Source organism: Lepidochelys olivacea (assembly GCF_965140295.1).
Source record: "Lepidochelys olivacea isolate rLepOli2 genome assembly, chromosome: 3".
In the NCBI taxonomy this organism is placed as follows: Eukaryota; Metazoa; Chordata; order Testudines; family Cheloniidae; genus Lepidochelys; species Lepidochelys olivacea.
In genome coordinates, this window is record NC_140413.1 from 12,965,416 (window position 1) to 12,978,325 (window position 12,910).

General features: G+C 44.4%; 1 protein-coding gene across 1 annotated transcript in view; it reads right to left on the reverse strand.

Moving 5' to 3' along the window:
- Positions 1-10,113: 10,113 nt before the first annotated feature.
- TFAP2B (transcription factor AP-2 beta) overlaps positions 10,114-12,910 on the reverse strand; it is an 85,469-nt gene continuing 82,672 nt past the window's right edge. The window contains exon 10 of the mRNA XM_084623890.1: positions 10,114-10,130. The gene's annotated coding sequence lies outside the window, so the exon portion shown is untranslated. The remainder of the gene's footprint in view (positions 10,131-12,910) is intronic.

Below are 12,910 nucleotides of genomic sequence, written 5' to 3' on the forward strand. Positions count from 1 at the left end.
TGACGGGGTATGGCAGCCAGTCTACTACTCTCGCCCGTTGCTAGGCAAATTTGCCCCCAACCTCCAGGGGCACCTGCGCCATGGGACAGGGCCTCCAATCCCCCCAGATGTCTTCTAGTATCATTCGTCTCCCGGCGATAAACCAGTGCGGTTTCACCAGCCCATGCTGAATGAGGGAGCGGGCCGAGGCCATATCGACGAAACCTCTCTGGGGTTTCCTGCCCACCTGTACAGGGATGGTGGCCAGCTCTTTCCCCCGCTTCTTCCCACTTGTCCAACCACAAAATTCGGCAAGCCCACACTCCATCACTGGGCAGTCCTGGGATTTGTGTCCCTGCTGCCCACCATGCCAGGAGACCAGTTGACCTGGGTGCCTAGGGGCCCCCTTAGCCTTTTCTCTCTTTTTCTCCAGGCATCTCCCGGGGATAGGTTCTCAGGGCTTCTTCCCCCAGTCCAGGTCACGGCCTGTCTGCGGCTCCCTTCAGGGAAAGTCCACCTCAGCATTTTGACGGCAGAGCCTTCAAGGTCATCGGCTGGTGCCTCCGGACCCAGACCTGCATGTTCTCCAGGAGACCCTGCACAAATTGCTCGAGAATCATCCGGTCCATTATTTCTCCCACCGTCTGGTGTTAGTCCATAGCCACCATGTAGCCTAGTCAGTCAATTTTGGGGCTAACACTCAGGGCCGCAAACCCCCGGTCTACCCCAAACTTTTTCCTGTACTTCTCATCCGACAGCCCCGTCCAGTCCTGGACAGCCGCCTTCTCTGCTTCATAATCTTTGGCCTGGTCGTTGCTTCAGGCCATATAGGCAGCCTGAGACTCGCCAGCCAGATAAGGAGCCAGTCTTAGGGCCCAGGTCACCTTATCCCAGCCAGCACCCATGGCTACCTGTTCGAAAGTACATAGGAAGGTGTCAGGGTCATCGGCGGGGCCCATTTTACACAGCCCCAGCCCTGTCGTGTGGTTTCCATCACTGCTTGGGGGACTCATCACCTGGTGCAGGAGCTGCTGCTGTATATTGGCCTGCTCCTGGATGAAGTCCTGGAGGGTTTTTTGTTGTTCAGCCTACCACACGAGTAAGGCCTGCCTCTCAGCCTGGTGGGACTGTTGGAAAGCCTGCAGGGTCTTCTGCAGCTCCTCCTGCTGCTTAGCCAGCCACTGCACTGTGCTCTCCATTCTCTCGGGTGGCCACTCCTTGGCGGTGGCTTTCGACATCCCAGACAAGCCCCCACATGTAACAGGGTTCTCACTGCGCCCCGCTGGGTTCAGTCTCCTAGCCCTGCTCCCCAATGAATCAGGATCCCTGCAAGCTGGGTCAACACCCATGCTCTTTATTCCTGTGTCTGGTCCCCACCACCACCAACTCCTACTATTTGCAGAGTATTTACAGGTTTGGCTTAGCACAGGCCTCAGTGGTAGCAGGCTCCTTCTGAGCCTACTCTCCCCCTCCTGGTCTTTGCTCTCCTCTTGGGCTCACTTCCTCCCAAGCTTTTAGCTGTTAACAAGGCTGGCAGGTGTGGCCAGTTTCCAGGCCAGGCCTAGCTAGTGGCCCAGCCCCAACCCATTTCCCCTGATTGGGGCTGGGATGGCAGGAGCTGATTAGGGCTTCCCCTGCAGCACCCTGCTACAACAATGAATCAAATCACTAACACAGAAATGAAACATTTCAATGGTTTCAAATTGAAATGTGTTTGAATTTTCCTTTGCAGGGCATTTCAGTTCAGAACAAAAACAAATTTAGAAATGTGAGAATTTCCTGTGGAATGGATATTCCGGTTCTCACACAGCTCTATTATTTAACAATATCCAAAGGCCAGAGTTCCAACAGAGCATAGGACAGTGGTGCAGTGTTACAATGGAGATATGGATATGGACACCATGTGCATTCACTGTTTAATGCATTTAATGTGTGACCTACTGGAGACTGCCGCTCTATAATGTACGCTACAGAGGTTCGCCGGCGAGCTGCAAAGTACAAGCAAAATCAATATGAAGGGGTTAGTGCACTGTAGCAAAGCAACTGGGAACATTGAGTTGGATGCATATTTGGATTTGCATTTGGAAGGTCAATATTACTGCCAAGTCCCATCATTTACAAGGAGATTTTTGTCCGTAAACATGTAGCTCCAACAGCGTACACTTGCGTAAAATTTTATATTTAGTAGTTTATAATAGCATTGTTTTCCCCTTGCAATCTTCTGAATGCACGAACTGCTTTCTGCAGCAACCATCTATCTGTTGGTCTGTCTATCTTAGGGATTTATCCTGTTGTTCCCCTTATGTTAATATCTGAGCACCTTCCATATAACATCAGTAGCAATAGTGAAGTCCCTACTGTACTTCACAGAGTCTCTAGCGCTTCTCCTATGGGGAGTCAAAGCCCTGCTTGGGGGAGGGTTCATTTAATATTTTTTAAATATTTTATTCATTTCCTCTCTCTGTTTTGGTTGGTAAGCGGTTAAGGGGAGAAGGGGCTGTCAGTTTTGTGAGTGTCATTCTCAGGGTGGACAGTTTTGGTGGGTGTGGGATGAAGACAGGGACTATAGCCAGGGGAGCTCATCAGCTGAGCAGTGGAGTTCTTGCTGCTCCCCCTTTTAGAGAGTGCCAGCAGGTTCACTCCCTCTGTGCACTAGGGAAGCATTGTGCTTTGCCGGCCAACAACAATGCCAACCAGAGCTCCGCCCCTCCACTCCGCCCCTACTCCAGGCTGGGACTTAAAAGCTTTTGCTGTTGAATAAAGGAGTCACTTTAAGGGTGTGTCTACAATGCAATAACAAATCTAAGGCAGCGAGTCTCAGAGCCCGGGTCAATTGACTCAGGCTTGCAGTGTAGACATATGGGCTCAGGCTGAAGCCCGGGCTCTGAGACCCAGCAAGAGCAGCTGGTTTCACAGCCCAGGCTCCATCCTGAGCCCAAACATCTACACTGCAGTTTTTAGCCCCACAGCCTGAGCCCCACAAGCCCGAGTAGCTGACCCAGGCCAGCCACGGCTGTGTTGTGGGTCTTTTATTGCAGTGTAGACGTACTCTAGACTCCATCTAGCCCAAAGCCTGCACCCGTCACAGTGTTTCAAGAGCCACACAATAGCCAAGTAATATAAATAAAAATAATAACTCCAACATGCTATTCATGATTCCTCTGCAGTGCAATCTATAAGGGCAATCTTTTCTCTCTTTTAATAAAGCCTTTATTGGAGAAATTTAACAGAATTATGCCCTAATTATAGTAGGTTTTTTTTTTTATTTGCTACTGGCATGAAACATACCAGCTGAAGCTGTCTGGGTTCATGGTTTGTATGGTATATTAAATGCTTCCAACTGCTGTCTTTTGTGGTTGTTAACAAGTCAGGGCCAGACATGCATGCATTTTCTGAGCGCTTTCTGAAAATGGCGTGGGTTACACTAAGGTCTAGTCATTCCCCTTCTGTAATTTTATTAGGGCTGATCAACTTATTTGCTGAGAAATAATATCCAACCATGTTTTTGGAACTGCAGTCTATTAACTAAGTAAAAAGAAGCATGTAGCCCTCAATTTATGTACATTACTCCCCTAGGACTCGATCCAAAGCTCCTGAAGTCAATGGAAAGACTTCCATTGACTTCAGTGAGGTTTGGATCAGACCCCCAATCAATCACAAGTTCATACTATCTTCCTTGTCTTTGTCGTCTTCCTTCTTGACAACCCCTTGTGTTGTTTCCTCAGTGGCGCTCCACATGGCTAACCCACATGGATCAGATTGCAACATCTGGCCTTTAGATTGTGAACTGGGGACTTTGGTCGAGTTTTTCAAAAGCGACCAGTGATTCTGGGTGCCTCAGTTCTAGGGTGTCCAACTTGAGACACTTTAAAGGGGCCTGATGTTCATAAAATGCTGAACATCCACTCGCACCCATTGAAATGCAGGCCCTTTTGAGGTGTATCCAGTTGAACATCCAAAAACTGAGATGACCCAAAACACTGACTATTTTTGAATATATTCCTGAAAAGCACCGTGCACTAGCTTGCTATAGGAGGATAATAAAGCGCCTGATTCTCTTCTCACTTACATTGACATGAATCAGGAGTAACTTGAATGAAGCCAATAACTAGGTTATGGAATATTGTCAAGTCCTATAGATATGCTATAGAAAATAGTCAAGTTAAGCATCTTTTTGCATGTAAGAGTTGAAAGGAAAATTCTCATCATCTCAGAAAGACCCATTTAAATTGAATTTATAAATTAGAATAGTCAAATGATTGACTTTAGATCCCATATTTCAGCTGGGTAAACAAGTCCCAATTAATAATTTATTTAGCCCCTTTTCTTTTAATGAACTGACCATCAACTATACGCAGCAGCAACAGGCCTGAAAATCATTTTCAACAAACATTTGTGGGAGCAAAATTTCACCTGCACAACTATTCCAGCAAACCCTTGAAGGATTGTAGTGAAAATCCATTTAGGTTTTGTCAAGTGTTTGTTCATATCATTTCTCACAACTCTCCCCCCAGGTTCTATTCCAAACCAGACAACCATAGAGACTAGAGCTGGAAAAGACACGCTTAATCCTAGGTCACGTTGTCAGTCCCTCCTGCCCAGTGGTAGATTGTCCTCTGCGGTACATTCACCCGGGCCTTATCTTAATTCATCAGATAAAAAGGATGGTCTTGTAGTGAAGGCATTGAACTCGGTCTCTAGAGAGCGGGCTTCAATTCTCATTTTTGCTATAAACTTCCTGTATGGCTTAGGCAAGCTATTTAATTTGTCTGTGATTAGTTCCTTTATATATATGATGGAGTAATAATAGTTCCTTTCCTCACAGAGGTATTGTGTGGTTATATCCATTATTGTTTGCTCGGGGCCCAGGTGCTGAGTTGATGGGGGACATATGATTACTTAGACAGGCACTAATAAATGACTCAACCAATGGAGCTTCCACTGTTTCCTTTGGGAGACTGTTTCACAAATTGTCTAACAGCCACTTAAAAAGTTTGTCCTGATCTCCAACCTCAATTTCCCTTTGCTCAGTTTCATCTCACTGCTCCTCATGATGAACCACCATAAACAATTCCTCTCCCTGCTTGCTGTTCACATCTTTCAAATACTGGCCGAACTGTGAACAATTTTGCACAACACAGCAGGGGGGAAGGAGCACCTTCTTCCCCTTCCCTCCCCCCCTTCCGCCCCGGAGCATTTAGGAAGATGTAGTGCCGCCTTCAGAGATGCCCATGTGGCTTGTCAATATTGGAGCACTGAGCACCTGAGGAGAACATCCACCTGGTGAGTGAGCTTGCTTTCATTTAAAAAAAAAATCTTCAAATTGTGTTTGCTTTACAATCTGAGTTCAAGCACTTAATTAAAGCCAACAGAGGATTTGAAAGTAAAGAGAAAAATTAGAGCAACAACTTTTTACATTATGCTGTAGGCGGTCTCTCTCTCTCAAAATCAAACATCCCGTCCCCTAAATGCACATTTAAAACATGGTGACAGAGGGATCTGATGGGCTGGATTCTGCTTAGCCCTTCTGCAGGGGAGCAGTACAGGTGATAGGGGGCTTCTGACAAATTGCATGGCCTGAATAACAGCTGCATTCCTGAATAAGTGAATGGCATTCCCTGCATTCATAGAAGCATAAGGATTGCACCCTAATTACACCCTATGGTGAGTGAGAGAGCAGGAAATAGATGGAGCTGTTGTTCCTTCCTCTCACCTTCCCTGCCTGCACCAGTAGAATTCGCTGGTTATGCAGGGGGTCATTTGCTGCACTGCTTTTGGGGGTGTCACAGGTTGTGTGATTTGCAGACATTGGAAGAGGCAGAAAGCTCTTGCGGGCCCCTGAAGTGATGTATCTCCTCATTGCACCCAATGAAGGGTTGAGCCAAAAAGGCACATCCTAGTCCTATAATGTTATTAGATTCATTCCTAATACACCCAGCATTACAGTTCCTAGGCACTCCTACATCACTGTCTAGTGCATGGACTATCCCCAGTGTTCTCCCTGCTTCCTGCTCCTGCTTAGACACTAAGACAAGTGGACTGGGGGAACCACCCATCTATTAGGGAAGTTCCTGCATAGGAAGATTTTGCAATGAGGTTATGATTCTGCGCTGAACATACCTGCAGGCAGACTCTTGCACTGATGTCACTGGGGCTCTGCCACATGGGTTCAGGGGTCTTCCTGTGTGCAGCTCAGTAAAGGATCAAGGCCTTATGGAGGTGAGTCTCATACCACAGGTAGAAGATGGTAAGATTTGAGCTCAGCATGAGTGTCTACAAAATTTGGATTCAAATTCCAAACAACCCTGCTCCGCATCCTGACCCCACCTCACCATAGTTGGAGGTATTAGAGGAAGGGAATTGTTGATTTGCACCCATCTCTAGTCACTGCTTTTTGAACTACATTACTTTGGGGTGTTTTTGGACCGACAAAGCACTGAAAAGGATGAGGAAGATGGACAGGGGGTTGAAGAGCAGTAGATGACAGGATTTCTAAACTTGTCACTGTAAGCTCTGCCAGGAAAGAACCATTCTGGTTTTGTTCCGTACACACATTGTTCTTATCAAGTGGTCTGCAGTAGCAAATGGATGGCTCTGAGATGTAAACAGATTGGTGGGGAGCAGTGGGGTGGAGCATAGGCAGGGTAGCAGGGCTGGATCTAATTCCGTAGTGGCCATTCATTTGTAAGAAACTACCCCGTGTGCAAAAAAGAACAGATGTTTCATGTCTCAGGCTTTGTAGGACACTGGGCTGAGGTTATTTCTTGGCTTCACTTCCCATTTGTTTATTTGTTCTGAATGGCTGTGATAGTGTGTCTACTTCGCTTAGTCTCTGCACACAAAGCATCCCAATTGTGTCTCTCAAGGAGCAGCTCCCATCACTTGTTCTCATGGCAGCTAGAAGAGTGAGCCCCTCTCTTGTTGGGCTCAAATGACACATTTCATAACCATCCGTCATTGAATGGGACACAATGAAGTTCATTTGAAAGCCCAAGATCCAGTCACTGTTTGCTTCCCTCCATACCCTGATGCTTCAAGTGATATAAAGAAGCCTCCTCTCCAGACAAATCAGGTTCTATTTCCTTGATTTATTTCTGTCAAGGTTCCTCCCCCACTCTGAACTCTAGGGTACAGATGTGGGGACCTGCATGAAAAACCTCCTAAGCTTATCTTTACCAGCTTAGGTCAAAACTTCCCCAAGGTACCAAATATTACCCCCGTTATCCTTGGACTGGCCGCTACCACCACCAAACTAATACTGGTTACTGGGGAAGAGCTGTTTGGACGCGTCCTTCCCCCCAAAATACTTCCCAAAACCTTGCACCCCACTTCCTGGACAAGGTTTGGTAAAAAGCCTCACCAATTTGCCTAGGTAACTACAGACCCAGACCCTTGGATCTTAAGAACAATGAACAATCCTCCCAACACTTGCACCCCCCCTTTCCTGGGAAATGTTGGATAAAAAGCCTCACCAATTTGCATAGGTGACCACAGACCCAAACCCTGGGATCTGAGAACAATGAAAAAGCATTCAGTGTTTTACAAGAAGACTTTTAATAAAAAATAGAAGTAAATAGAAATAAAGAAATCCCCCCTGTAAAATCAGGATGGTAGATATCTTACAGGGTAATTAGATTCAAAAACATAGAGAACCCCTCTAGGCAAAACCTTAAGTTACAAAAAAGATACACAGACAGAAATAGTTATTCTATTCAGCACAATTCTTTTCTCAGCCATTTAAAGAAATCATAATCTAACACATACCTAGCTAGATTACTTACTAAAAGTTCTAAGACTCCATTCCTGTTCTGTCCCTGGCCAAGACGACTACAGACAGACCCAGACCCTTTGTTTCTCTCCCTCCTCCCAGCTTTTGAAAGTATCTTGTCTCCTCATTGGTCATTTTGGTCAGGTGCCAGCGAGGTTACCTTTAGCTTCTTAACCCTTTACAGGTGAGAGGAGCTTTCTCCTGGCCAGGAGGGATTTCAAAGGGGTTTACCCTTCCCTTTATATTTATGACAATTTCCTTGATCTAAATAAAACTTTCTTGGTCCCACCCTTTATTTGTCTTGTCTATTTATATAGTAAGTTCTTCTGGGTCTGTCTCTCACTGTGTACAGTGCCTAGCACAATGGGGCCTTGACTTGTGTTGAGGTTTCTTGATACTGTACTACTACTGATAGCTAGCAGTAATGGGACAGAAATGAAAAGAGGGGAAATGCAGATTGAATGCCAGGAAAAATCTCCTAATGTTGAAATCCATTAGACTCCTAAAGCCTCATCACTTTTAAAATATTTAAAACTAAATTTGTCAAAGTACTGAAGAGAATATATTGCAGGAAAACCCTGTATTTTGAGAGAGGTGGAATAGGGGATCTTAAAGGATTTTTTTCAGGGCTGACATCTGTTGTATGGTTGCATGGTTCTGCAGACTGGGGGACCATCACATCTCCCAGTCACTTCAGTGCTAAAATACTTCTGCATTCCTAGGTCATATTAGCACCTGAAAGATACAGATACTCATACTTCAGCCTTTCTGAAAATACCTCCTTTATATTATTTTACTGTGTCTTTGAAAGAAGCAACATTAGAGGAGAATCAGGAGTGATTATGGATCAAGTTCTGCTCTGAAAGATACATGTGCCCTCAATGGGGCTGCCATGTAGATCTAATGCCACAACTTTAATATTGTCTAGTGACTATGGGCTCTTTTCTTGTCATCTTCTGTTCTCAGACTCTCCAAAAGAATGTGAAGTGTGTATCCTTGAGAATTCTCTCGCTCTCTTTTTTTTAATTGATCTTTGTCATAAGAATAGAAAACGATTGCGCATCTATCTCAATTATGTAACAACTTGGGATTTTAACATGAGAAATTTGACAAGAATAGCAGATAGTACATATAATAGCAAATCCGACACATTAAAAATAATCAAACTCCTCCAGAGCAGTTTTAAAATAGCTTTTTAAATTGCAAGGTTGGGTACATTTCACAAGATTGAGACCCATCTCCGGAGGGGACATGTAAGGTAGGGACAAGTTGGAGACTGTGGGTGGGATTTCCAAAAACACTCAGTAGTGGCCTAACTGCTTTCTATCATGTCCATGGTAAAGCTCCCACAGACTTCAACGGTAGCATGGGAGAGGTAGAACAATGCTCTGTACTTTTGAAAATACCAACTCACACTTCCTTTTATGGCCCCCATTATTGTAATACCTGAGCATATCAGAACCTTTCAGGCATTCATCCTCACAAGATCCCTGTGAGGTAGGGAAGTGCTATTATCCCCATTTTGGAGTTGGGGAAGTGAGGCAAAGATATACTAAGTGACTTGCCCAAGGTCACACAAGAAGTCTGCAGTAAAGCAAGAAATAGAATCCAGGTCTCTACTGGCTAGCACCCTAAGCACTGGAGCTCAGCTTGCAGTATTCCGCCACCCTCTGGTCTCTCAATGGTAAATTACACCAGGTTAGCTCTTGTCTACCCATGTTGCATCAGTTTAACTTCTTTCATATGTGTCACAAGTTGGTATCTAGATTGTTCAGCCACCTAAGAGCTGTATCATCCAGGGAAGCAAGGTGTTGCCGTCTACCTTCTAATCTTCTAATCATGCACTTCTCCACCACAATTGACCATCTGCATCACTGCTCCGCAGTCAGACTGTGAAGATTAAACTAAGCCAAAAGTTCTGCAGTTTAGCAGCCACTCTGGCCGTCCCAGTCATCAGTCTGGTAAGTCCAGGATCTGTGTCCCAGGTTGCAAACAGTGGATGTAACTGAGGCCTTCTGAAATTTGTCAGCACCCCTGTCTCTCTAGCCCTGAGTTGCTGTCACTCTGTGAGGACATAGCTGTCATCCCTGATATGTCATTGTTCGTCTGAGACTGGCACTGGGCCAGCAGCACTGGACATGAGTGCATGGATGGCTGCCGCAAAAGGATGTCACAAAGTCAGCTGTGGAAATTCAGCAGGAATTGCAGGTGTAGGTGTTTTTTTTTTCTGAAGGCAGGCAGATCTTCTTGTAGGAAGTGTGCATTGCTTACTTGCACCTATTGGAACCATTGTCAGCTTTGAGCACAGCAAGTTGTTTTCAGCCATCATTCTGCTCTTCGCGAAGTTTAAAGGGAGCTGGCATCTCATCAAAGATTTGGGGAGCTATATGAGCCAAAACATATAAATTAGATGTTAATGTGTGGCTAAGGCAACCTCTAATGATGCAAGTGACTGTGTTGAGCTCTGAATCAATAAAATACTTATGCCAGCTTCTGGCCCAAACTGCTGGGATATGTCCTTTGCTTTCTCAGGGCATCCCTTGTAAGATGAAACAAAAATAGACAAAATGCAGAAAAAAAGGGTTGGATTTAGTCTGAGGCAAAAGGCCATGTGGAGGTGAGGTCAATTATTTATTTTACCATGCCCAGTCTACCTTACCTATTTATTATTCAAAGTGCCTTAGGACTATCCAAAGGATAGGCCTCTTAAGTATTAATATTCATTTGCCTGTATGTTTATTGGGTGCATTTCTACTGGCATATAACACTGATTTTACACTGGAGTGTCTCCTTGATTTCAGTGGACTTACTCCTGCTTTACACCATTATAAATGAGAGCAGACACTAACTTTTTCAATATGCCATGTAAGTTTGCTATGGTTTGACAGTGGGAGTGAATATTTGCCTTCTGGTTGCACACAGGTGCTATACACAAACGTTTATTGCTGAAGAAAACAGTACAAAATTAACCACGTCTAAAAAGTTTATGGACATCATAGGGATTTGAATCTCATATTTCCAGAGCATCTACAGCTTAAGCTAAACGAGCAACCCCACTAACTAGTAAAAGACTCCTTCCTCTTACGTGGACTAGCCACAAAAAAAGAGGAGAAAGACCCACATTGTCCTGGTGAAAGGAGTCAAACCCAGAGCCCTGAAGACCGATGTCCTTATTTAACCACAGAACAAGTAGATCATGGGTAACAGCAGTAGTCATTTTCTCTGTGTTGTCCCACATATTTTATTTTTATTCTGGACATAAGAATGAAAGGGTAGTTCAATCTTCATTACTTTATATCCTCAGTCTTTGGCATTTCGGATAAGACGGACAGCAAGGTTGCCAATTATTGACAATGGTAAGGATCATTTTTGTGATGCTGACCTTTGTCCACTAGAAACTGGACTGAGAAGGCTTATTTATTCTATATAGGAAAATTAACCCCTCTTGATATGATATTCAAATGGTCTTCAGAAAAGATGGGGACAAATTGGGGAGAGTCCAGAGGACAGCAAACAAAAATGATAAAAGGTTTTGAAATCCTACACTATGAGGAAAGGTTGAAAAAATTGGGCATGTTAGTCTTGAGAAAAGGGGAGACCTGATAACAGTCTTCAGATGTGTTAAGGTCTGTTAATAAGGAGGATGGCGATCAATTTTTCTCCATGTCCACTGAAGGTAGCGCAAGAAGTAGTGGACTTCTTTGGCAGCAAAGGAAATTTAAGTTAGATATTAGGAAAAAATTTCTAACGATAAGGGTGGTTAAGCTCTGGAACAAGCTTCCAAGGGAGGTTGTGGAATCCCCATCATTGGAGGTTTTTAAGAACAGGTCAGACAAACACCTGTCAGGGATGGTCTGGGTTCACTTGGTCCTGCCTCCACACAGAAGGCTGGACTTGCTGACTTCTCTAGGTTCCTTTCAGCCCTCCATGTCTATGATTATAGGATTCAGTGACTGTTTTATGGAGAGCTTTGCAATAAGATTCACTTGGAAATAGCTCTTAAAAGAGTACATATCTTTTCCTGCTACTCCTTATCTAGTGGTGATCATATTTGTCTGAGAAGTGAAAAGGTAGGATTATCAATGCTGAGAAGTAAGAAAGTGCCTGTCGCACTAATCTGTAAGTATTTGAATTATTATGTGGATTACCTCTGTAAAGTTGTGTACACTGTGCAGGCAACAGTACAGTGTATTTATACCTGAGGCAAATGAATAAAATCACAGGCACAAGTAAGCATGCATGCTGCTGTAGGAGGCAGAGGATGAACTGGTTCAGTAAAAGTCAGATATGTACCTCTGAACAATGGCAAAGCAGGCTCTTAGCTGCCTAATAACCCTAAACTCACAACACTGGCACATATCCTGACTGGAAACTGGAGACAATGAGCCCAATTCTCATCTCACTTATTCTGGTGTTATTCATGAGTAACGTTACTGAGGCCAAGATGCTACAAATCTCACAGAACAGCTGATTTCCACCTTCTGGGCTGAAAGCTTGTGAGAACACCATGCAGCATTTAAGCACCTGAACCAGAAATTAAGCTTTGATTGGGGCTTGAACTGTAACCTTCACCAAATGAGGATCTGGATGCAGATACTATCATATTTAATATGGATAAATTATGACTACCTTCAGGATTCACTTCGGAAGCACATGAAGTTTCTCCTGAAAATCCGAACCAAAGCTGGTTTCCAAACCCAAACTAAGGTTTCGCATGGCTTAGCCATACAGAAAATTGTCTTCTCCCAACAGAGATGTTTTGAACAGTCTTCAGGTCTCAGACAGTTTTTCTCCATCCTCCTTTACCCTGTTCTTGAGATTCCCTAGCTCCATCTCCCACTTTTTTTATAGATTCCCTTTCCTAGAAAAAAAACTCTCTACTAGCTTTCCAGTCCCCACCTGACACTACTGCTGGGGTGAACTTTCCACCTGATAACCACTGTCTCGTAAAGAAAAACAAATTACCACCTAGATTGCCACACCCATAACTTGCTTCTTTTACAGTTTCCTTTCCCAGGGACAAGGGTCTACATTGGTTTCTTTGCTCGGTCTCTAGACCTCTTGATTATCCCTTTGCAGAGAAGTTCCCCACCACCATCTTTGCTCATCCTCTCCTGCCTTTCTCTCTGATGCGTCCCAGCTTCAAACATTCCTCCACAATCT